This window comes from Monodelphis domestica, chromosome 6 (genome assembly GCF_027887165.1).
Source record: "Monodelphis domestica isolate mMonDom1 chromosome 6, mMonDom1.pri, whole genome shotgun sequence".
NCBI classification, from domain to species: Eukaryota; Metazoa; Chordata; class Mammalia; order Didelphimorphia; family Didelphidae; genus Monodelphis; species Monodelphis domestica.
Genome location: NC_077232.1, coordinates 201,953,323 through 201,980,293, shown reverse-complemented (window position 1 = coordinate 201,980,293; position 26,971 = coordinate 201,953,323). Strand labels below are relative to the sequence as shown.

Sequence of the window (26,971 nt, the reverse complement as noted above, 5' to 3'; positions counted from 1 at the left end):
AATAACTCTGGAATAAATGGTAGAAAAGGCAGTGTATGACAAAGTGTATGACAAATTATCTTGAGATAAAAAAAAAGGTTCAATGAGTATTCAGAAGAGGGAAAGATCTCATGTAGAGGGAAGAGGATCATGGAAACCTCTTTATTAAAGAGGTTTGAGCTTAATCTCAAAAGATGGCTACTATTTTCATAGATGAATATGGAGGAGGTACTTACAGCAAAAGCAGAAGGGAAATGAAGGATGATTGTGGGTTCTATCTAGGCAATGCCTACTAAACCACTTTAACCCAAACAGTTGGTATCCTTAATGGAGCCCTAGGAAATAGGCTTAGAAAAATACACTAAACCTACATCATCAGAGGCCTTAAAAGTCAGGTTCAGATATTTTTTTGTTGAAAAAATATTTAGCTACATAAAACAACTATAATGTAAATATTCTTGAGCTGTTATCCTTTTACACATTAAAAATAAAGGAGTTTCATATTTGGACAAAAAATTTTGGCCTAAATACATGTAAAAAATGTCTTAATTAACAGAAAAAAATCACAGTCATCCAACTGGCCCCCAGGTTTTAACATAAGAATTGGGGAAATCTGTTTCACCAAGTATACATTAGGCATATGTATCTAATTACTATTGTTGTTATATAGTACCTTAAGGTTTGTTTATAAAATATTTTCTTCACCACAATGAATGTGATGCCTGAGAAATGTAGATTCAAGTCAAGTTGTCAGGGCACTTATACCATGTGCATTTTTTTGGAATTCAGTTTTTTGACCATTAGAATAAATTTTATTTTATATGAGTATAGAAACATAGAAAGGACTAGTGATGATCTTTTAAACAAAATCATTTTTACACCTATTTACCTTAGTTTTTGAGGCTCAGGCTTCCATCAACTTCAGCCATCTTGAAGAGGGGTCGAATCTAGAAATAAAATTAAGAAAGACATAATCTCTGAGAAGAAAGTAACAAGAATAGCCAAAGACCTGGAAATTATTTTGATCTAAGACACAGTACTATAGATTTTTGAGAGTTAGAGGAATTTCAAAGTTCATCTAATCTGACCTCCTCATTTTACAGATCAGGACAGTGAATCTCACAGGGAGGTGAAATGACTTACTCAAGATTGTGAAAGCATAGTGTAGTTAGTGACAGAGCCAGAATTTGAATCCATGTCTTCAAGTTCTAAAACCAAGGCTTTTCCCACTACAATAGGCTGTTTGAAATGAACAGGTACAATAGATGGAAGTACAAATAACCAAGAAAGACCTTTTTTTTTTTTTTAAAGCAGAAAGTCCTAGATGAAGTGTCAAGTAGGATAAAGCCAAAAATAAGTAGAAGTTTATCTAAAAGGGCTCAGAACAACAAAAGGGCATTTTGAGCTTTCTCAAAAAAAATTGAAAAACAAGAGATAGGTTCACTCTATGAATACAGATAATATGCAGGTACAATGAGAAAGTAGAACTATTTTTTTTCCTCATCAAGGAAAATAATATCCAGACTAAAATATATAGAGCTAAAAAGGTTAAGGACAAATCATAATCTGAGACAGCTGAAGAGCTAGTAACTGTTAGAAATAACGCCAAGTAACCTTACCCATATGAATTATAAAATACAAATGACCATGCATAATAGTGATCTTTGAGAAATCATGCAGATCAGATTAGATTTCACTGAAGAAAAATATCTTAGTTTTCAATGGGAATAAGGTTGATTCCATAAACCATAACATGGAAAATAACAATTTTATAACACAATTCTATACTGATGGTTTGTGAGCCCATAGAAAGAAAAAAATGGCAATCACTAGGAGTTAGCTTAGATTCACTGAGAACAGATAATGGAAGATAAACTTAATTTCTTTTCTTTTTTAATATAATTACTGGAGGGAGATTATAGGAAGGCCAATAATACAGAATATCTGTCTTTTCTACAAATTATCTAAAAAAACTATAATAATCATGGATTTTTGGACTCCAGAGTAAACTGACTCACGAGTGCTCATCGTTATATTTTCATGTGATCATGTATACTTCAGAAATTGGCAAACCTTACAAATCAGGGCTGATTTATTATTTTGTTGGTTATCTAGCCTTAAGAAAGTGACAGAGAGAACATTTTAATGATGTATATTAAAGGCATGTCATGTGTACATATGCTCATTTCTTCTCCAATACATCTCAAGACCTTTCACAATCCTAGTTGCCCTCTCTTAGCTACAGAAACTTATCAATGTCCTTCTTCAACTGTGACATACAGAAATGACTATAATTCTCCAGTTGTCTGATGAGGGTAGAATACAATGGGATTTTCTTCTGGCAGTATTTCACAATCCTAAGAACCAACCTCTCCACTAAGTGATGGAAAGTATGTTTCATCTTTTGTTCTCTGGGACCAAAACTACAATTATTCTGAACTCATATTGACTTTTTTTACTGTTATTGTCACTTACATTATTATAGTCACTGTTCTCTTAATTCACTCTGTAACCATTTGCACAAATTTTCCTGTTTTCTAAATTCCTCATATTCACAATTTCTTAACAGTGAAATTATGTTCATATCTCACAATTTTTTCAACATTTCTCCAATTGTTGGGCACCCACTTGGTTTTCATTTGTTGTTTTTCCCTGCTACAAAAAGTGCTGCTACAAATATTTTGGTATGTTTGTGACCTTTCTGGTTTGAAGTATATTCCTAATAGTGGGATATCTGGGATAATTATTTACCAGAATGGCTTAAGCAGTTTTATAGTAATTATAAAAAATATAAGCAATTATAAAAATAATAATGCATTATTGTGCTTGTCTTTCCATAGACACTTCAACAAAGACTATTTCTGACTTCTATCATCTCCCCCAATTTTATGGGTATGGCAGGAAACCCAGATTGAGGAAAGAGTTTGGCTTTTATCTTTCTATCTTCAGTCTAGTACCTCAGTTTACATATGGCAAACATTTAATACTGTCAATTTTAATTTTACCTCAGAGTTTTTATTTGTTGTGGCCATTTAGTAATCTCTAGACTAATTGACATCATACAGTTATTTATTGCAGTTATTTATTATAATTGGCATTATCCATTAAGTTCAATTCAACAAATATTTATTAAGCACGTTAAAGAAGCCCTGGGTAGAAAGACAAGAATGAAATAGTTTAGCCAGGAGTTTACATTCAATTTAGTTTATACAACATATATATGGGTTAAACAAAAGTAATGTGATTTGAGAAGGGAGCTATCACTAACAACTAGCTAGATCAGACTTTTTCAATAGGAAGAATCACTGAGCTAAGATTTGAAGAAAGTTAAGGATTCTAAGAGGCAGTGATGAGAAGGGAATAAATCCAAGGCATAGGGTGAGGTCACAAGCCTGTAGGAAAGGCTATGCAAAGGAAACAGACATCAGGTAGATTTCTATTTGACACCAGTGGGTCAGTTTTATCATGATATAAGCATGAAGGGGATTCATGAGAAATCTCTGGAAAGGCAAAAAGGCAAGTTGGTGCCAAAAAGTAATATAAAGTAACCAATGTTTCCCTCACTTAGAGAGACATAAACTATATTTAAGTATGTTGTTTGAATAACAATTATTTTAAATATTTTTCCATGTTGTGCTCAAAGTTCTAAATTTCAAGCAAATTTTAAAGACTTTTAATCTATTGTGATTATATTGGAATCAAATATTCTAGAACAATATAAGGTTGTAGAGGAAGATACAATATCGAAATAATATTACAATTAAAGACACAAGGCAATTAGAAGACCTAGTACATAATGTGTTGAGTAGGGAAATTATTCTTTGCTTATTCCATGGTCGTTTTGGATATATTCTGTATATGTGTATATATATATATATATATATATATATATATATATATATATATTGTATCCCATTAGAATGTAAGCTTCTTAAGGGCACTTTTTTTATTTATATCTCTAAGCATTTAACATGATAAGCTTATTGAACACATGAACTTTAAAATGCTCAGTGATTGATTCATAAAAACTGATTCAGAAGCAGCCTGGGGCTTCTTATTGCTCACTTTCAGATTTCATAATATTTCTGTCAGTCATTCTGTCAATAAGCATTGATTAAATATTAGATTATTATACAATTGGCAATTTAAAGGGTTAATAATAATTTGTAACTGTTATGATTACTTAAACATGTATTTTCAGCTGTTTATATTTTATGAGAGGAAAAATGGTCAAATGTCAGAGAGAATGTGGAAAAACTGGGACACTAATGTACTGTTGGTAGAATTCTAAACTGGTCCAACCATTCTGGAGAGTAATCTGGAACTATGCCCAAAGAGCTATAAAACTGTATATACCCTTTAACCCAGCAATTCTAGGTCTATATCTCAGAGATCAAAGGAAGAGTACAAGGATTGATAAATGCAAAAAATATTTCTAGCAGCTTTTTTTTTTGTAGTGGCAAAGAATTGTAAAGAGGTTCATTGATGAGAGAAATGGCTGAATAAACTGTGCCATGTGATTGTGATGGAATACTGTTGTACTATAAGGAATGATAAATAGGATGGTTTCAGGAAAAGTTGGGAAGATTTATGTGAACTGATGCAAAGTAAAATGAGCAGAACCAAAAGAATATTATATGCATTAAAAGCAACATTATAAGATCAAGTGTGAATAACTTAGCTATTCTCAGCAGTACAATGATCAAAGACAATTCAGAATGAAAATGCTATCTACCTCCAAAAAAAGAACAGATTAAGTTTAAGTACAGATTGAAGCATAATTTTTTTCACTTTCTTTGTTCTTCCCTTTTTTTGGCAAAATGGATAATATGGAAATGTTTCGCAAGATTTCAAATACATAATTGATTTCACATTTCTTCTCAATGAGTTGGGGGGTCAGGATGGAGGAAGAGAACTTGAAACTCAATTTTTAAAAGTAAAAATAAATAATAAAATTGAATTTTCCTAGTTGATTTTTTTTAAAAAGGAAGAAAAAGAAAGTGTCCACAGAACTCTTTCTGCATAGGAAAGCCAATAGTAAAGAAACCCTTCCTATGCTCCTTTATCCCTAGATAGTGATGAATACTAGAAAGTTAATTTATGCAAGGACTTGTAGAAAGAATAGGCCCTACAAAAGAAAGAAATATTTACTGATTCTAATGAAGATTTTTATTGCACACAAACATCATTAAAATAAATTTTTCAGAAAGCAATTTTGTATAACATTTTATTTACACTAAAGTAACATGTCCATGATATGCCTAATAAATGTTCATTCCAAGGGTAGAGAGTTAATGTATGCACTATTCCTGCTACATTGGTGACTTTTTCCTTAAATTCACTTATGTATAATAAGTAAGAGTTAGGATAGTTCTTTTTATCCATTCAAATGGGAGGGATGAAAATAGAGAGGAAAAAATAAAATCTCAGACTTTTAGTTCTTTCAACAAGTGATAAAGGAGTATTAATTCTGAACTCTCTTAGGACAGATGACAACTGCCAACAAAACAATGTCAGGTGGGACTATATTCTGGCAAGATTCTATGGTCTGAGTTCTCTCCTGGTCAGTAGCCCAGGCATTGATTGCTAAGTAGTCAGTATTCTGATTGTGAGACTTTCTTAAGGGTGGTTCCTACCAGTCTTTTCTGCAGTTTCATAAATTTCCCTTTTAAAAAATGGAGTTAAAGAATTTACAAATATGAAAACATTTTTTGATCCCAATTTCTATGGTCCTCTGACTTTTATAACTTGAGTAGGTCATATTTTTAGTTAACATGTTTTAAAATAAAACAAGGAAACAACAGTTTCCTTTGTGTTGTATTTTATTCTAATTCCCATTTTAAAATTGTTTAATTCAGAGCAAAAAGTGTGTACCACCCCCATAAAAAAAAGTTCAAGCCCAAGAACAAAGCCCTAAATTTAATGAATCTTAGACATACTTGTCTATTGAAATGGCTGTTTTCCACAGCTGGAAAACACTACAGGTTGTCCTTCAATGAAAAAAATGGAGTTATATATCCAACATGACCTTTTTCCATGCTTCAGAAACATATGGCAGACTACTAGAAACTGATTGTATAAAGAATGGACCCAGCTGCTTTTCTAATTTCATTTAAAACTTCAGAAAGACTAAAAACAAAGTGCAGAAATTCCAGGATGATATTTTGTTGCTTAAAATCTATCACATAGATTCTTTAATATATCTCAATTTCAAATTTGTAGAAGGCCAAGTTTTATAAGGAGGTGACTATTAGGGTATTTTTCCTCCCTTCCATGTTGTGGTCTCATGCTCTCCTTCTCTTCCTCCATCTTCAAATTCTATGTATCATTCTTTCAGAGTTTAAATTCCTTGGACACAATTTGTAAACCTCAAAATTCCTTGGACTTATAAATGTTGGAAATTTCACCATTGGGATATTTCATACTTGGAAAATTTCTTACTGATAGTCTATTGGAATGGGAACCCCATTGGCATGGGAGGTTCCTTCTCTTCCCTTCTTAAGATTACTTTAGGACAGAAACCTTTTGCTGAACAATGGAAAGGACTTTGACCTATGCTTAAGCATAGAACAGGAATTTCTTTGAGTCATGATTGATTTTAGAATTGATACAATGGAGATACTTGGAATCAATCTCCACCCTATTCAGTCCTAACAGGATTGAGTAAGGGCTACAGCCTAGATCAAAATTTAATTATTCCAATCTCTACCCTACTCAGGTTAACAGGATTTAGAAAGGGCTGTAGCAAAGGAGCAAAGATGTAATCATTTGAAAATATGACCTTCAACAGACATGTGCAAAGCCTCTGGGCGGTTCTGGGTTAAGCTAGAGCCTCCATTGGCACAGGGAAATTGATGGACAGTGATTGGTAGATGTGAGAACTGAGGGGAGACAACTTGGATGGTTTCCTGAAAGATCAGGGTGCATGACCTGAACCCAGGAGATAAAGTTTATATCAAGAATTTCAAGCGAACTGGAGCAACTCAACCTTCATGGGAAGGACCATTCCAAATATTATTAACTACTCCAACATCTATAAAGATTGGAGAAAGAGACTCTTGGATTCACTGCTCACATGTGAAGAAAGCATCTTCTGCTGAGACTGATTGACTCTACCCTATCATATGAATTGTGACTCTATCTTATCATATGAATTGGAGATAATAATCCATAGACAAATGGATATTTTTTTTTCAAGAATATATTGAATTACTGATTTTTTTCTTATTTTTTCTTATTTCATTTCTTTTATTTTTTTATCAGAATATTTGATTTTTTCTCATTTTTTGTACTGAAGGTACACATAATTAATATTAATATTATTTTCCCTGCAGTAATACAAGTTAATATATATACTCTTGCTATAATATCAATATATGCCTAAAAGCTTTAAACTATGGGAACCTGCCATTTATTGATAAAATATTATAGGACTGTGATTAATGTTTGTGTCTGATTCCAGGAAAAGGGATAAAAACAAGGAGCACAGACTAAACCTGAATAGTGCCAATAGAGCACACAAGAAATATTAAAGTGAGACTCGAGGTTGCGATGCTTAACTTATGTTTAAGTCGTAGGACTTCCTTGTATCTACACTCTTTTCGAAGTACTCAAACAAGTACAAAGCTTGACTATCATGCTGGCTCCCTATATCTCTGAAGAAAAAAAAATCAGACAAGGGAATGACATTTCCCCATCAAAATAGAATTCTAATTATTTCCTTCATATATTATGGCAACTTCCTGTAGTCTTGGCTACAAATGGCTAAGTGAAATATTACTGCATTCTGTCCTACATACTTGTGGGATAGAAATTACTTTAAACTGGACCTATACAAGGTCTATTTTGAATTTTTCTTATGTTTTTGATTATTTTTATATTCTTTTGATAATTGATACATACACCCCCATAACTGAACATTGCATTCTGAGCTAAACTTGATTTTTTTTTTAATACTTACTTCAGGGGGGATTGTATTTTAATTTAAAATCTAAGAATTTTTTGAATTGAATTTTTGAAAAAATCCAAGAATTTTGTTTAAGATTTTACTTTTATAAAAAATTCAAAGATTTTGATTTTGTTTGAGAAAAGATCTTCAAGAAAGAAGCTTGAAACTTTTATATCCAGAGAATGAACTGTTTCAGAAAGATGCCGAAAACCTACACTTCATCAAGAAGATCAAGAATGAACTTTGGATGTGATTGATTGGATTGAACTTTTGATTGAACATTTATTGTAACTGTACACATTTATGCCAAAAGGGACTGCCCCTAATTTGGCTTTCTGTCAATGCGCCTAGCAAACATTGGTTTTGCTTTCTTTTCTATTTCCTCTCTCACTATTCTAATTTCTCTTAGAAAATTGAATATTGTGTATATCTTTAGTTAGAAGTGAATTTAGAACTACAAAATGATTATGTTAAATGATCAATGGGGAGACTAGTCTCCCAATGATCATCAGGGGGGATTGTAAACTTCAAAATTCCTTAGACTTATAAATGTTGGAAATTTCACCATTGGGATATTTCATACTTGGAAAATTTCTTACTGATAGTCTATTGGAATGGGAACCCCATTGGCATGGGAGGTTCCTTCTCTTCCCTTCTTAAGATTACTTTAGGACAGAAACCTTTTGCTGAACAATGGAAAGGACTTTGACCTATGCTTAAGCATAGAACAGGAATTTCTTTGAGTCATGATTGATTTTAGAATTGATACAATGGAGATACTTGGAATCAATCTCCACCCTATTCAGTCCTAACAGGATTGAGTAAGGGCTGCAGCCTAGATCAAAATTTAATTATTCCAATCTCTACCCTACTCAGGTTAACAGGATTTAGAAAGGGCTGTAGCAAAGGAGCAAAGATGTAATCATTTGAAAATATGACCTTCAACAGACATGTGCAAAGCCTCTGGGCGGTCCTGGGTTAAGCTAGAGCCTCCATTGGCACAGGGAAATTGATGGACAGTGATTGGTAGATGTGAGAACTGAGGGGAGGCAACTTGGATGGTTTCCTGAAAGATCAGGGGGGTCTGAAGACTGGGGGGGGTTGAGGAGTTGATTGGAGTGGTGGCAGTGTACTCTGAGAAGCTTGCTCTGAAGGAAGCTGAAGGTGGGGGCCTCTGAGACTGTTTCTCCATTTTGGTCACGTGAGTAATAGGGACTGATCTCCTTTCTTTGCCCCAGCTATCTAAGGGCTTGGGCCTTTGGGCCCAGCCTAAACAGAAGGGGTATTTAAGCCCTATTCTTTTCTCTCCCTTTTTCTCTCTCTCTATCTCTAATTCCTTTCTTCCTCCTATTGTAATTAAACTCCATAAAAGATTGACTGCAAACTTGAGTTTTCATTTAGGAATTACATAGCTGAATTCCTTGGCGACCTTAAATTAATATATATCAGTCTTTTAAAGTGATTCCCTTGTAACAAATTCATGCTCAGGATCTCTCTCCTCCTTTGTCCACTAAAAGTCTTCTTTTCCTGGGTCCTATTGCCCCAGAAAACTCTTCAGAAAAACAATGTGGTCTAGCAAGAAGTGGATTTGAGTCAGAAAAGATCCTCTTTTTAATACTGTTTCTGACATTTACTGTATGGTCATGAACCAGTCACTTCATTTTTCTGAATCTGTTTCCTTGTCTGTAAAATGGTGAAGATAATACCTATAGTATTTACCTCATAGGAATTTTGTGAAGATCAAATAAAATGTTTTTAAAGTACTTTATAAACCTTAAAGCACTACATAAGTGATAGTTATTATAGATTTTTATGTATTTTCCTTTCCTCCCTGTCTCCCACTTCAGTTCTAGTAGTCTACTTTATATGGAGCAATGAGTGAAATTAAAGCCAATTCAATGCAATTGAAGGCAACAAATACACCCCTCTAGAAATGTTAATATTTCAGCAGGGAATTACTAGAGATGCTTCAACCAAAAAGGGAAAAAAACAGCAACAATACCTCTACTGATAAGTTTTTCTGGTAAATCGTAGGAAAATCATGTGGGAAGGAAGCATTTGAAGGCAAATGGGTCTTTTGATAGTCTCCAAATCACAAAAGATAGGCAACTGTCTATTCTGTATAAAATGGAAGATTCCTCCTGTTGGCTAGAATATGCATCTTGAAAAACCAAAGTGAAAAAAAGTTAATGTTTCACTTCATTTAAGAAGTACACATGCCAGTAGCAACAATGTGCATTGATTTGTTTTAAAACTACATAGAACTCAGAAAGGAAATGTGGCATAAATGATCAAGCACTTGAACCAAATTGTCAAACCAAAATGAACCCCACAGATGAACCCCATACCATACCCAAATATCAATTTCTATTCTGAAATATGAACTGATTAAAAACAAAATTGAAGTAAGCAAAAAGTACCCATATATCAAGTGAACCAGATCTGTATCCTTCAGTTTATATACATACATACACTCCAAATAAAAAAAAAACAGAAACATCAGTCATTTCTACATTGAACTTGAAAAATGACCCTCAAATGTGTTTTCTTTTGGCTCCTATAGGTGTCCTTAAGACTCATGGCTACCTGCCATAGCCATGTTGGAATCTAAGAGCATAATCAGTCAGGATCTAACAATCACTAGAGAAGCTGAGAAAAATGACATGTAAAGTAATCACTAGAAGAGCTAAATGAATAACAACTTTCCCTGGAGAGATTTTGAAATTAAATATTCATTATTAAGAGTGAAGCTAGGGGGCAGCTGGGTGGCTCAGTGGATTGAGAGCCAGGCCTAGAGATGGGAGGTCCTGGGTTCAAATCTGACCTCAGACAATTCCCAGCTGTGGGACCCTGGGCAAGTCACTTAACCTTCATTGCCTAGCCCTTACCACTCTTCTGCCTTGGAACCAATATACAGTATTGACTCTAAGACATAAAATAAGGGTTTAAAAAAAAAAAAAGAGTGAAGCTACATAGGGATTCACAACAGAACCAGGAAGAAGAAAGAAGGGCTGTTGATAACAGTAGCAAAAAAATCTTGCATTTCCCTAGTTCTTTTAAGTTACACATAAGGAAACTGAGGTTCATGTTCTCATGGTCACACAATAAATGTTAGTTCTGGGAATAACAATGTTATCTCTTCTGAAAATCAAAGGATATATCTAGGCTGAGCTATAGATTTCTATTTTTAAAACTCATCCTGAGGAACCTGAACCACATGGACTATATTGGCTTTAGTCCCAACAGTAGTAGTAACAATGAACTTGATTTTCAGAACCATGATGACAGATTAGCTAATCAGAATCATGGGATTTAGATAGGGTGGGATTTAGATAGGGTGGGCCTTCAAGAGATCACTTATCTAGTTTAGCAGTTCCTAACCTATTCTAATATGAGTGCCCTTCTTTATCAAGTACTTGTGTGGCTGCTTATTAGTATATATCCCATAACAGGTTATATTGTGTGCCTCGTGTACAGTGATACACAAAGAATTTTTAATGTAGGTAATAAAACTTAATGGACTTCTGACTAAATGTTGCCTTTTCATGATTATTTCATATAGAGGGAAGATATCCTTCTCTGTTCCTCTGGAGAACATAATATGAACTCTCAAATGATAAAGGGACTATTAGAATATCTCCAAAAGAAGAAATTAGAATCCTATGATTATTGTGCCAAACATGCTTAAATATAGAAATGTGTCTATATGTAATCTTTTGTAATTTCCAACTATAAATATTTTATTCTGAGTTTAAAACATCATTATGCATAAGAAGGCAGTATGGTACAATGTAAATAATTCTGGATTTTGAGTCAAATCCTAGCCCTAAATCTACAATGCCAAGTTGAAAGCAATATTTCCACCAAGTGTAGCATTTTTGTTCTGGTCTTGAGATTGGTGCGAGACATAACTATTCCCTGTAAGAAGAAGTGTTTTCCACGCTGTGATTCTGGAATGCATATTACTACGCTTTAATTAGTAACCTACTTTTTGAGAAATCCTAAGCATCAATATAAAGTTTATTGTACTTAACCATTGCTCTGAATTTTCCCTCCCAGTGTGAATTTTAAAACTATTCCACCCTAATCAGACAATTCTTTAGAAGATCTGATTTAGCTACTTCCTGATCAATAACAATGGAGATGCTTGGAATAACAGAATCAGGTCTTGGAAAACCCACATTCTCCACCCTACTCAGTTTAACAAGATTTTGAAAGGTCTGCATCAAACTCAAGATTTAATTATCTGAGGAGATGGCCTTCAACAGATGTGCAAAAAAAGGACAGACCTCTGAGCTGTCCTAAGTCAAGCTAAGTCCTCATTGGTACAGATGAGACACAGAAAAGTGATGTAAAAATGTCCACATAAGGCACATCATTTTCTGCCTCTTTCTCTTTCCCTGGAGAGACGACTTTGGCTGGCAGCGTGCTAAGTGTTCAGACATCTTGGAGTGTTGGATGGTGAGTTTGCCCTGGAGCTGATTTCAGGTTCGGGCATCTTAGCTAAGCCTCTTTGGAGGTCAAGCTGATTCTTTCCTCCTTCACACTCAAACCCTTACTTTCTAGATCTCCTATCTTCCTGCCTGGTATTAGCCCCTTCATTTTAAAATCTTCTCTACTATATCAATTAAAATCACCATAAAATTTGGCAGCTGACTTGGGTATTTTATTATTTGGGATTTCCCTTGGAGACCACTTAAATTTAGATTTTTTTCAGTCTCAACCATAATTTCACCATCAGCCAAACAGTGGCAAACAAACAAGTAAATAGCTATCATTTTCTTTTATATCTGCTTGTATTCGACATGAACATGGAAGGCAAGGGTCATTTATGTGTTATGGTAAATAGGGACCCATCTGGGAAGTGGGAGAGGAGTATATAAGAAATTGTTGGGTATTACTTCACACTCAACATGATCAAAGTTTAATTTATTGGGGGCAGCTAGGTACCTCAATGGATTGAGAGTCAGGACTAGAGACAGGAGGTTTTAGGTTCAATTCTGTCCTTAAACCCATACTATCTGTGTGACCCTCGGCAAGTCACTTAACTCTTATTGCATACCCCTTACAACTCTCCTGCTTTGGAACCCATACACAGTATTGATTCTAAAATGGAAGATAAGGGGTTTATATATATATTTTTAATTAATCATCTACCCTTGCCCCTCTAAATGAATTTTTCAAAAAATATCTTTTTCCTCTAACTTCTCTCTCGAACTGATAAATCTCCATTTCCCCAGTTACTCAAGGTCTTATATTTAATTCTTTTAAAAATTTTAAAAATTATTTTCTTGTATTGTGCTCCCCACTAAAATGCAAGCTTCTTGAGGGCAGGGCCTTTCTGCTTATATTTGGATTTGCTTAGCATGGTGCCTGCCACATAGTGTTTAATAAATTCTCTACCTATCCCCTATTTTATCTACTATTTCTATATCTATACTTACCTCCTTTATGCATTTTTAATAAACCTTCAGAATATTTCTTGGATCTATCCATTCCCCCAACCACTACCCAGGTCCACCATTATTACCCTTGGATTACTGCAAAATCATCTTTATTGACCTTGCTGCTATTAGGTTCTCCGTAATCCATTCTTGCACACCATTACCATACTTTAAGGCAATTTACTTCACAACATTTTTTTCCTTAAAAGTCTGGTATAGAGTTCCAATTTCCTGCCCCATTAAGTCTTATTTGTTTTCATGGCCCTCATAATATGATTTTTCTTTGTCAATTCAACATTTGTCATTTCAACCCTCCTCCTTGATATAGGTAAGCTAGATAATGTCTTCCATGCTAAACAAGCTGATATCTTCACTGTCACACAAAGATATTGTTCACGCTATTCCCCTGGCCTAATAAACCTTCCCTTCTTCCTGTTTTCATATTAAAATCTATTCATCTTTTGAGGATCATTTGTCTTTTCCTCCATGAAATCTTTATCTATTCCTTCAGTGTCCACTGATTTATCTTGAGTCCTACACAATTTAGTCATTCTACAACAATAATTGTATTCTATGATTTATATACATTAAAATTATATGCATTATATAAATATTATATATATTAAAATGTATATAAACAATATATAATAACATGTTATTTACACTAAGTATAACAATGTAACCAAAATTTCTGAAAATTGAAATATACAGATTTTTGTTCTGGTTTATGTTTATATGAAATGTTTTGTAAAAGTGTTTTATAAAAAATATTTAAAAGTCACATTTAGTTATATATTTAAAAACTACTCCTGAAAGTGTGTGGATATACCACAGAATCATTTTCTGTATCATAATTGTGATTTTAGTGGTATAGGGAGGAAACTCTAAAAATAAAATTCCACAACAGCTTGTGAATTTATAGTCTTATAGAGTTGTCTGGGACAGTGAGAGGCTAAGTAACTTGCTCTAGGTCAATATTATGGGTCTAAAGCTGAAGAGAGGACATTTAATCCAAGTCATTCCTTTTACAAATAAAGAAATTAAAACTCAGTTGAGTCCTAGTAGGCAGTTAACCAATATTTGTGAGAGGCAGCACCTGAAACTAAGTCTTTCTGATTCCAGTGTTGATTCTCTTTCTGGCATAGGTCTCACATATTCCCCTCCTGAATCGCTACACCCTCAATTTTGGTCCAGAGTTCTAGGAATATTTCAAATCCTTGCTGGATATCTCTACCTTGCTATCTCAGTGGTACCTCCAAATCAACATGTCCAAAGCCGAGTTTGTTATTTTCTCCCCAAAACCTATTATTCTACCTATTTTTTCTATTTTTCTCATTGGCAGCATTATTCTCTTTTTCATACAAACTCAAATCCCATAGTTATCTTTGAATTTTCCTTTATTTTCACTCCTCAGATTCAACCAATTGCCAAGCCCTATGGAGTCTATCTGTGAAATGTTCTACATCTGTCCCCACCATTAAGTATCTACTACAAACACCAAAGTTCTGCTTCTCATCACTTCTTACTCAGGATACTATAACTAAACAAGCATTTATCAATGCTTTATTCGAGATGGAAAACAACAAAAGTAAAGAAAGGAAGAAAAACAGCACCTGCCTACAAGAATTTTACATTCTAGTGGGAGAATAAATACAATTTGAGGAAGACAAGTTATGATAGCTAAGAGAATAAGAAAAGGATTCCCATAAAAGTTGGCACTTGAGTCATGAGGGAAGATAAGGATTCTAAGGGATAGAGGGGAAAAGTACTAAAAGTAGAGGTGGGGTGAGACTGAGATAATCTCTGTGAAGTGACAGAAATGAGATGAAATGTTGAATTCATGGAACGGAAAGTAGGCCAATATGACTGGACCTTGGATTATGGAAGTTGGAAAGGTAGAATTAGGAAAGGTTAAATTTGGAAAGACTTTACTCATTAGTTATCCAGAATCTTGTCTATCCTTTCTCAAATCTAACCTTTCATTGTTGTCAAAGTTACCTTTACAATGCATAGATCTGAACAAATTTGCCATCATATGGCACTTTGTTCATGCTAATGAAAATTTAGACTAGAACTTTTAAAATTACCAAAGTACAATAGAAACACCTGAAATTTTGATTTTTTTTTCAGTGATATAAATTTACTGTTTCATAGAATACTCTTTTAGGAAATGTATTTTTCAACCAAATACTGGAAAGTATAGAACTAGCAACCCACAGATTGCTCTATGAATATGTGAAGTGATGCCAAATATATAACCACATTAGGTATAAAATATTGTGTTCATTATGCTCCTTTGAGAAAGTGGTTTTGGTTGTTTTTTTTTTTTGCCAAGTCCTATTAAAAGTTTGCTTCCTTTGACCCTGACACTATTTTTTACCTAAAACAAAAGTGTATAGTTAAATAATTTCAAATATACTTTAAACAGTTTCTAATTATAGACACAATACCCACCATAGTCCCTGGAAATATTCAGCATCATTACTATCATTGCTTTGTGATCTCAATTGCTGGTGTTTTGAACCAATCTCAGGGCAACATTAAGTCTTTAGGAATAGAACCATCAGAGACATTGTGTCTGCCACCTCAAAAGTGGACCCAGTAATTAGCTACATACCTAACTATATATGCAGGTATAGACTTACAAAAACCTTAATGGCCACCATGCATGATTTTCATGAGCCAATTGTACTGTTTCTTCAACATCTGATTTTCTGTCTTTTTTTGACTTTCAACCTTTTGTAATGTGAATATGTTATTGCTGACTTGACTCATCATTACTGGTTGCCAACAGACTATTTTGGCTTTAAGAATAATCTTGTTGACCAACTCAAAACATGTTTGAAGACCCAGTTCAACAGGTTGGACACCAACTGATGACCTTTTTTTGGCTACACCAAAAATGAATGTAACATGAAGGCTATCTACTAAGGCATGAAGAGGTTGGGAAATGCATTGATGAAAGGAGTACCTAGATGAAATCACAAGATCTTCAAATTTAGCCATACTTTTTCTGTTTATGCACAACCCTAAAGTTATTAGCTTTTGACACTAGGTGGCAATATTCAAGGGAAGATTTGCTTTTGCTGTGTTATAGGGACAACTGCATACATTCCTACTATTTTTGGAGTTGAGAGAAACTGAGAAGCAGTAAAATTGAAGTGTGAAAAAGTTAAAGATCATATTATTAGCATATCTGTGAAATTTGGAATCATGAAAAGTATATTCTTAAGAGTACCTAGATAGTATGAAGTCAAGAAATACATGTTTAGCAAGGAAATGAGGATAACTTGGGAGAGAAGATAGACAGGTTTTAGGAGGGGAAAAATTGAAGGAGCATAAAAAGGAGCATAATTTTATTTTGTATCACATTTCAGTATTGGGGCCTTAACTCCTTTTTCTGAATTTTGACATTTGATTCTTTGGTTTAAAGTTGCAGACACTAGTCAAGAACATCTGTTATATTCAGGAAATGCATTGGCATTCTAGACAAAGAATATCATCCAGACACCTAACCCACATGAAAAGTTTATTATCTGGTCATATCTATATAGACACAGTTACCTAGCTGAATGGAAGTAGGGGAAGGTAGCATAATGACCACATTGTTGTATCCCTAGATATAATTGAAATAAGAGATCTTGACATGAATTACTTGAATTATTTGTTTGCACCCAAACAGTGACTAACTTTCCCTCTTTATCTCACATTTTTTGCTTCAGAAACTTGGCCTCAGATTACATGAAATATTTTTTACTATGCAGCTTTGGCTAAAGTTCCAAATATGTATAGACTCTTTAAAAAACAAATTCCATTTAATACAGCATACCTATATAACAGATAGTCATTACTTCTGTCACTTGGATTCTTAGAAAAGGTATTAGAAGTTGAAAATTATGTCAAATTTAATTTCCCCATTAAAATAATTGTGCAAAAAAGGATATTTCTGATTGAAGACCTGCTACCCAATATTTTATCAAAATCAGCCTCCAAATTACAATCACTTATGTTTAAAACCCCATGAATTGTGTAAGTGTGTGTATATGTATATATACTTGTGTGTGTATATATACACATATCAAATAAGAGAACACAGTAACCAAGCCCACAGATTTCATTTAATATATTTAAAACTCTTGATCATGGACAAACCATTTTCCTCATGTAAAACAAAGCTTTGAACTAGATCTTCAACATCTAACTTTCAATCTTGTGATCTTTAACAGCAGGGTCTCTGTCCTATGCTTGCATTTCTAATACCTAGCACAATACGTTGTACATAGTAGGTACTTAATGTTTGCCAGAATAAAATTTGAATCATAGTATCCAAAGCAATAAGCTTCACATTTTAGGTTTGGAGGAGGGATTTTTTTTTTTTTGATAGGCATCTTTGAGGATTTTAGGACAGGCCCTTTATTTTTTGTGAAACCAATGTCCATTTTGGCACCATCTTTTTTTTAGCTAATTTTTTATAAGAAAGCATAAATGTTATAATATTTGTTCTGAAGCCCTGGGAACAGTTTTCTTGTGATATCTATCACCACCTTTTTATTTTTTTAACCCTTACTTTCCATCTTAGGACCATGTATTGGTTCGAAGGCAGAAGAGCAGTAAGTGCTAGGCAATGAGGATGAAGAGACTTGTCCAGGGTCACACAGCTGGGAAGCATCCATGTAACTGCCCCCTCCATCACTACATTTTGGCCTCAGAAATCTCAATGTTTGGGTTTAAATAATGGTCAAACATAAAGTCCTACAATAATTATTTCGATCCCAAATCCACAAAACCTAATTATATTTCTCAAATGTTTCACTGTGTTGTCCAACAGAGGATTGTGACCATCAATAGAAAGCTATTTTCCTTTTACCAGTCATTTTAAAGAGTTGAGTGTATGGCTGTAAAGTAATGATGACAAGGATTTAAATATATATATATATATATATATATATATATATATATAAACTTTCTAAATCTAAATCCTCCCTTGGGAGTTAATAATATTCAAATGATACTATCATTGTTCAAAACCTTTTAAATGCCTTTTTTAGAATTGTCTTTAGAGATAATTTCCAACATCAAAAAAGTAACACATTATTTAACAGGATCTTCTTCCTTTCTTCAATACCTTAAATAAATAATTTCTACTCTATTTAATTTAGCTTACCTTTACCCCCTTCCTCCTTCCTCTGCCACTTGAGCCAATAAGCCAAGACTCCACAGAATGTATTGCTGAGACATTTGGGAGGAGGGGCTGTTCAGTGTAGAAGATAGCCGTGGTGCCATATTCAATTTGATAGCCACGGAGAGTCTTATGCATAACACATTAGGAACATACTAAATGACCTAAATTCATCATGTACTTTATGCTTCTTGCAATTTGATAATATGGGTAGAACTGGCTAAATACTAAATGTGCATTATCAAATAAGTTGAGGACTACCTAAATTATCATCTTCCATTTGGATCCAGATGTTTATAAGTATTTCTTAAATTGCATTTGTTGAAAAATATAATAGACAATAAACCATGTCATTTGCACTTATATGTATTATATGGATTAGAATGAAAATTGAAAATTTAGATATAGCACTAGGAACAATTTCTAGAAAACTGTGAAATAATTTGATGTTAAAAATATTTACATTTCAAATTTTTGAAAATTCAAAAAAAACAAAGGAGAGACATTTTTAAAGTACCCTTTCTGTTTAAACTCAGGGAATAAAAAAATGGATTAACATCCTAAATAAGGGGATAGCCAACTAATGAAACTCATAAGCCATCATAGGCATATAAGATTGATTTTTTTCTTTGTGTTTAGCAGGACATTTATAATATTAATAGTTCAACACTATACTTCTACAATAGTGCTACTACAATCCTTCTATGAACTAATAGTCCTAAATTATATGGCTAGAAACCTGGTGGCTGTGACGAACCTTCTAGTGATTGGGTTTTCAAGTCAACTGGGCTGATCCTTACGCCAATTATACATTCTTGTTTCCAAGACAGTAATGGAAGCCTTTCTAATTTAGTAAAACTGGCTTTTGCTACACTGTTATAGTCTTGATAATCTCTATGCTACAATGGAGCAACCAAATGGAGGAGGTTTTTTCACACAGTTGGAGAATGTGATTCAGTGAAGGAATTAAAGAGATTATTTGGACCACACATCATTTATAAATGAGGAAAATGAAGTGGAGAAATCCAAAATGACTTACTTAAGGTCATACAGTCAGCCAACATTGGGAATAATACCCAAGTTTTCTGCCTTTTCAGTATTTTTTTTCCCACTCCTGAAACTACTACTTTTGTATGGCCCTAAAAAGCCATCAGAAATTATATACCAACCCACTTGAGACACTAAAAAGTTGTTAACCTTACATTTTTCATTTTTATCTTCAAGACTAATATATCAAGATCCTTTTTAATGTAAGGATAAAGATATGCTCTAATGGAAAAGAAGAGGAAACAGTCTTCTCTTTATCCCCTTTCATATTATTCTAGAACACCAGGGACCTACATAAAAATAGTTAAAGAACTATTGTTTCAGAAGTGGCAAAATATGCAAATGTTCAGGTGCCAGGAATTACCCATTATATAAAGAATAGTGTTGCTATTCCCACATTCTGTTTTTTAGAAATTGTGTATTCAGGAGTATGCTGTGCTATACTTGAAACATTTTTTCTTTTACAATTTCAGTGTAATCATAGAGTCAAGAAAAATTTTTGTGGTAGAGGAAAAGAAGTAATATTTTTCAATTCAAGTGAATTCAATAAGCATTTAGTAAACACCTACTATGTGTAAACATTAGCTTAGGCAGTAGGCATATAAACATAAAAAGTAATAGTTCTTGCCCAAAAGGAGAAAGTCTACAAACCACAGTTTGACTTACATTCTCAATATAATTCTACACTATATTATTATAAGGAATGCTTGTGAATTCTTGGAAAGGAAATAGTGTTTCCTGAAAACCAACATGATTTCATCTAGAAAATGTCATTCCAGAGTAAACACATTTCCTTAAAAAAAAATTAAGTTTTATTGATACTGTCAACATGGAATCTAGAAGTCCCCAGTTTATTTAGTTTAGAGGTAGAAACCCCAGGTCTAACAATAGGCTAACAATAGACCTTGAGTTAATTCTGAATGGGGATGGCCAATCCAATCAGATGCCTCTTTTTGCCTTAGATGCTTCTCCCATTGTATCACATTCCCCTTTGGAGGATCAAACTCAGGACCTTTGGTTTATGAGACTGACACGCTATTGCTCTGTAACTCAAGGTCTATTGTTAGTCTGAGACCAGTGAAGTAGGACCTTCCCTCAGGGAGAAAACTCTCCTGGGACAAGGTCAAAACCTGGGGTTTCTACCTCCAAACTAAATAAACTGGAGACTTCTAAATTCTACGTTGACTGTACCTTTTTATATTAGTCATCTGATCTATCTTCAGAATGAACCTTTTCTTATGAGAAAGAAAAATAATCCCCAACAATAAAATGACTGTATATTGCAAGCTCTCCTAAGCCCCAGTCTTTCTGCCACAAAAGGGGCAACATGATTCTTAAAATATTTTTTCTATGTTTTGTTTTTACATTGCCTAGATTTCCCCTTTGAATTCCTCCCTCCCTCCTAAAAATCCAGTTCTTAATAATGCAAGAATTTAGGGATAAAAAGGTGTGGGGGAGGAGACAGTAAAACCCATTAATACACTGAAATAAATCTGACAACATGCAATGTTCAACAGTCTCAGACCCTGATCTTAATAAAGGAGAGGAGAGGTGTGTCTTCTTATATCTCTTCCTTGGGGTTTGTTTTATTTTCACAACATTTAGTTTTAATATTTTTTGTGGCTACTATTCTTTTCATTCCCATTGTAGTCATTATATATTGTTTTCCTTGCCATAGTTCTTTTAATTTGTATCATTTTGTATAAATTTTCTCATACTTCTTTGTATTTATCAGTTTTTTGTAGCACAATAATATTCCTCTATGCACACAATTTTCCCCCAGTTGATGAGCATCTACTTTGCTCTGAAGTTTGTTTTCTTTTTTGCTACCAAAAAAAGTATAGCTACAAGTATTTTGCTGTATATGGACCTTTAAAAAAAATAAGTGCCTTAGAGCATATGCCTAGCAGTAGAATCTCTGAGTCAAAATGTATGGTAATTTTGCTCATTTTATTTGCATAATTCCAGTTTACTTTAAATAGGTGGGCCAATTCACCTCTCCACCAAGGATGAATTGGTAGAGTATTCTAAGACCTTTATAGGTTTTTCAGTTACTCAGTTTGACTTTTCATAATACCTTCATTTACATTGTAGTAGTACTGTATGTTATTTTCTTCATTCCACTTAGTTTGTTCAGCATCAATTCATACAAATCTTCATGTTTCTCTGAATTCTTCATATTTGTCATTTCTAACTGCGTGGTAATAATATTCTATAACATTCATTTATCAGGCTACATTTTTTTTTCAGTCATTACCCAATTGATAAGTATCCGCTTTGTCTCTAGTTCTTAGCTACCAGTATACTGCTACATGTTGGAATATAGTGAACCTTTATTTTTGTTTTTTACTTCCTTCTAGTATATATTTAGTAGTAGGGTTGCTATGTCCAAAGGAACATATCATGTCATTACTTTTATGGCATAAATCCAAACTTATTCAAAATGGTGGGGCTACTTCACAGGGCAACCAGAAGTGCATCTATGTGCCTGTATTGCCCCAGTTCCTCCAACACTTAGTGTTCTCATGTCATATTTGCCCATCTGCATCATCTGAGGTAAAACCTCAGTTTTTATTTGAATTTCTTGCCATTATTTCTATTTCTTTAAAAATATTTCTAACTTACGACATAAAATGAGCATTTCAATATACATAATATAGGAAGATTGTACATGACATAGGAAATGTTATTTCCTAATCAACTTCCTTTCTTTTTTCATTTCCTTAGCTCTATCCTTTATCGTCCTCCCATCAATCGCCAAGGGCTAGAGGGAGTCTTCATACAGTAGTTAAGCAAAATAATTCTTATATTGGCCTTGTCCAAAAATATATCTTATGTTCTATCTTGGAACCATCATTTTTTAGTCAGAAGGTGCTTCACTGTTAGACTTCTGGGATCTGGTTGGTGATTGCACTGATCAAAGTTGTTGCTGAAAGTTGTTTTCTTTTATATTAGTGTTATTTTATGAATTGTTCTCCTGGTTCTGGTCATTTTGTTCTGTATTTATTTATACAAGGCCTCCATGTGTCTTTAAAACTATCCATTTCACCATTTCTTATATTTCATAGTATTCCATTACATTCACATATCATAATTTATTAGCCATATCCCAATTGATGAACATCTTCCCCTTAGTTTCCCACTTTTTACTATAACAAATGAAATTGTTATAAATACTCATGTATATATGAGTTCTTTTTCTCCTTATTGGCAGGAGTTTGCAGATCAATATTTAACAAGTAGCTCTCAAACAAACATGTATGCCTGATATGTTTTTAGGTTTGATCTGCACCATTAACATTTTTTCATCCTTCTAAACAATAAACAAAACAATAACTTATGCTGATTGCTGAGGTGTAAATGCTGACACGATTTAATAACTGGTTCTCATGAGCTGGTTTAAGCTGGTTCTAGCACACAACTTGTATGTACCTAGCAACTTGTATGTACCTAGTAGTAGTATTGCAGGGTCAAAGGGCATGTACAATTTAAGGTTTTGGGGGGAAGCACAGTTTCAGACTGTTTTCCAGAATTTAGAGCAGTTCATACATAAACCCAACAGTGAATTACTGTGTTTGTTTCATCACAGCACCTCCAACTGCACTTTGAAGAGGGGGACGGGGCGGGGGGGGGGTTTCGCATCTTTGCCAATCTGGTGGATTTGAGGTACAATCTCAAGACTTGCATTTCTCTTTCTGACTGGAACATTGTTCATAAGGTTATTGATAGATTTATTCCTCTGGAAATTGTCTCTTCATATCCTTTGACCATTTGTTTTGGAGGAATGACTTTTTCTTATGAATTTGAATTAGTTCCTTATATAGAGTTGGGAAATATTTATCAGAATAACTTAATACCAAGATTCATTTTCCTTCTATTTTAAACTATGTTGGCTTTGTGTTTTTTTTTTTCCATAATGGTCAATAAAAATTGTTTACCTTCTATTATTTTTTCTATCCCTTCTTTGGTGAAGAACTCCTATTCCTACATTTGAAAGGCATGCTTATCTTTGTCTCTGTAATTTGTGTATAGCATCTTTTATGTCTAAGTAATATATTCATTTTGTATTTAATGTGGCATGAGATGTTAGTCTATACCTAATTTCTACCAGACTGCTTTCTAGTATTTTTAACAATCTTTACTGAATGAGTCCTTATCTCAAGGGGCAGGGTCTTTAGGGTTACTGAATATTTTGCTACTGAATTCATATGCTTTTGTATGTTATGTAAATAATCTGTCCCACTGATAAACCTAAATATAAACCAGCACCAAACAGAATTGAAGATTACTGCTTTGTAGTATAAATTGAGATTTGATGTTGATATACCCATACTTTTTCATTATTTCCTCAGGATTCTTGACCTTTTTTCTCTAAATATCACTATTATTATTCTTGCTTTAATAACAACAAAAACTGGGATTTAAAGAGTATTTTAAAGCTCACAAAGTGCTTTAGAACTATTAGTTCACCCTATTATTACAACAACTTTGTGCTGTTTTTATTCCAAATTTACAGATGAGGAACCTGAGACTGACAGAAACTACAACACATTTAGTGTGTATCACCATATTTAGGTACCTTTGACTCCAGGCCCAATCTTTACCCACTTGCTATATCACCCAACTGACATATTATAAAATAATCTTTTGGTTGTTTGAGATGACACTAAGAAATTTAATATTTGTAGTGTTTCATGTGGTCATTTAAAGTTTGAATTTTTTTTTAACAGAGTTGATATACTGGACAATGGTTCTTGGAGTTGTCTTCATAGATTTAATTCATGCTGAAGTGTTTGATATTTTATGTAATTAAAATTACCTATTTTATTTTGATACTTTTCCCCTTTGTTTAGAAATTTCCCCTGTAGTTATGAAAAATATCTGATGTTTTTCTTCTAATTTTTTCAACAATGGTTTTGCATTTTAAAGTCATCACGGTCATTTTGATTTTGGTATTAGATTTAAAATTTTGGTATGAACCTAATTTGTGTCAAATTATTTCCAATTTTCCTAACAGTTCTTTTAAAAAAGGGATTCCTTTCCCCAGTAATTAATGCTTTTAGGTTAAGCTTTGGATAAGCTCTTTGGTTATTAAATACGGGGCTCCTGTGTTTTGACTGACTTCTGTTTCTTCTTTAAACTATTTCATTATTGCTTTTTTTAAAAGCAGTACTGACCACTGCTTTGCTAATTTAAAATCTGGTTGTATTATACTATCTTCCTTAATATTTCCCATTTCTTTTAAGGTTCTAAAACGTTTCCCTCCAAACTATTTGAGGGAGTATTATTTTATCTAGATCTTTTAAGTATTTCTTCTAGAATTTGATCAGTATAGTACTAAATTTATAGATCAGTTTAAGTACTAACCATGAAATCAATCTTTTTCAACTTAGTTCACATAAATAATTTCAGATGTTTTATTCATTTTGTGGTTTAGTTTTTATTAGGACTATATAGAAGTGTTGATGATTTTGCATATCTATTGTTTACCATGCCACTTTATAGAATCTATTTTCTTCAGTGATTCTTTGGGGTTTTATAAGTAAACTGACATTATTTGAAGAGTTAATTTATCTCCTCCATACCAGTTTCTACCTTTAATTTTGTTATCTTACTACTACAGTTAATATTTTTCAATCTCTATGAAAGGATAGTGGGTTTAAACTTCATTTTCTTTGTTGATACGTTTCTTGACTCGTAGCTCAATAGAATATTATATAGTTTACCTAGATTTAATAAAAACATGACAAAATCTTCTCTCATGTAAAATATGGAGAATTGTGGAAAATGTCATTAATGAATTAGGAACTGGTTGAATGATCAAATCCAAATAGAAGTCATTAGTGGATCAGGATCATCTTAGAGAGGAAGAATGATTCAGTGTGTCTGTGACCCTAAACTAGTTCATATTTTCTGAAGACTTGAATGAAGCACATTTGGCAAGATTTACAAATTTTTTGGTGATATGAAATTTGACAAAGTACTTCAGGACCCCCTAAATGTAACTGCCCTTATCTGGATGGTAGCTGTTATAACCCTTATAATGTGTGTAATTATGTTTCCTTCTTAAGAGTTTTTGTAACTATCAATTCTTCCTCTAAAAATTAAAATGCATTGATACAGCTTGTTAGAAAATGAATGCATGCATACAACTTTTCACCTGTGTTAGGACTTTGGAGCTTTGGAAGTTTGTTACCCATCCCCTACAGAACTGTTATGTTACAAGCTGAGAACCCCTGTCCCCGCCACCTTGTCTCCCCAATTATAATTTCATTAGATAATTGTTTGTGGAGATCCAAGTTATTGAGCATCTGAGGTTATAGATTAGATATCTGAGTTTTCCCTTTTCCACTGTTAGTAGACCTAAAGTAGTTTGGGGAAAGGGTAGTATTCCAATCTCATCTCCATTAACCATAAGAATGCTGAAAGATAGCTGGAAGGGGTGGCAACAGATGACATCTCATTTTCCCATCAATTGGCATCCTAAAGTCCCTAGAAACAAGATAGTATGGTAGATAGGGCTTGTCCTATACAAAAGGGGAAAACTGGAAAGACCTATTGATAGATGCCATGCCATATCAATTTGGGCAGACTTAAAATTAATACCACTCTCCTTTTACAAGTGGCAAAAAACAAACAAACAAAAAAAACCACTTCTGGTTGTGCAGAGTCAGTTTAGATTCAAATCCTGCCTCTGGTCTTTAAAAATGTAACCTTAGGCAAGTCACCTAACCCTCTGGGCCTCAGTTTCCTGATCTGTAAAAAAGATGTGATTGGACTTAAATAGCTGGTCTGAATTTTGAAGCTCAGCTTTTAATTGATGAGTTCATGAACCTATCCTGAGGCCCCCATTCATTAACTGTAAAGAACATGCCCTAATCAATCACATTTGGACAGGTAAATCTTATATTGTGGATTTTTTCTTCTCCCAAGGGTGAATGCTGATTTTACCATATCCTTTCATATGGAGATGCTTCCACCAAATGTGATTAGAGAAACTGATCAAAACTCTTCTTTAAAATTCTTAGAACTCACAGAAATTACCCATGTTCAAATTGCTTCGATGAATGGCTCTAGTTCAGAGAAATAACTGTACAAGAAAGTCAGAATTCAAAAAGACCTTGATTGTCTAATTCAATGAGCCAAATCTAGTAAGATGGAATTAAAGAGGTAAGAAATAGGAGCAATGGGTATTAGTTGTACCGTCAAATTTTGACCCATTTTAAGAAAAATCCTAATGATTAGTAATATTCAAAAGTAAAATGAACTGTTTTGGGAGGTGTAGTAGTTTCCTTGTCAACAGAAGTCTTCAGGCTAAAGTTAGATAATTCACCTGCTGGGAATGGTTCCTATATTGGAATAGATTAGCCCATA

At 33.5% G+C, this 26,971-nt stretch overlaps 1 protein-coding gene across 21 annotated transcripts in view; it reads right to left on the bottom strand.

The window, feature by feature from the left end:
• The window catches only part of NPY5R (neuropeptide Y receptor Y5), a 170,267-nt gene that overhangs the window by 127,367 nt on the left and 15,929 nt on the right, over window positions 1–26,971 (bottom strand). For all 21 annotated transcript variants that reach the window (XR_008912948.1, XR_008912950.1, XR_008912944.1 and 18 more), the window contains one exon: window positions 869–926. The gene's annotated coding sequence lies outside the window, so the exon portion shown is untranslated. The remainder of the gene's footprint in view (window positions 1–868; window positions 927–26,971) is intronic.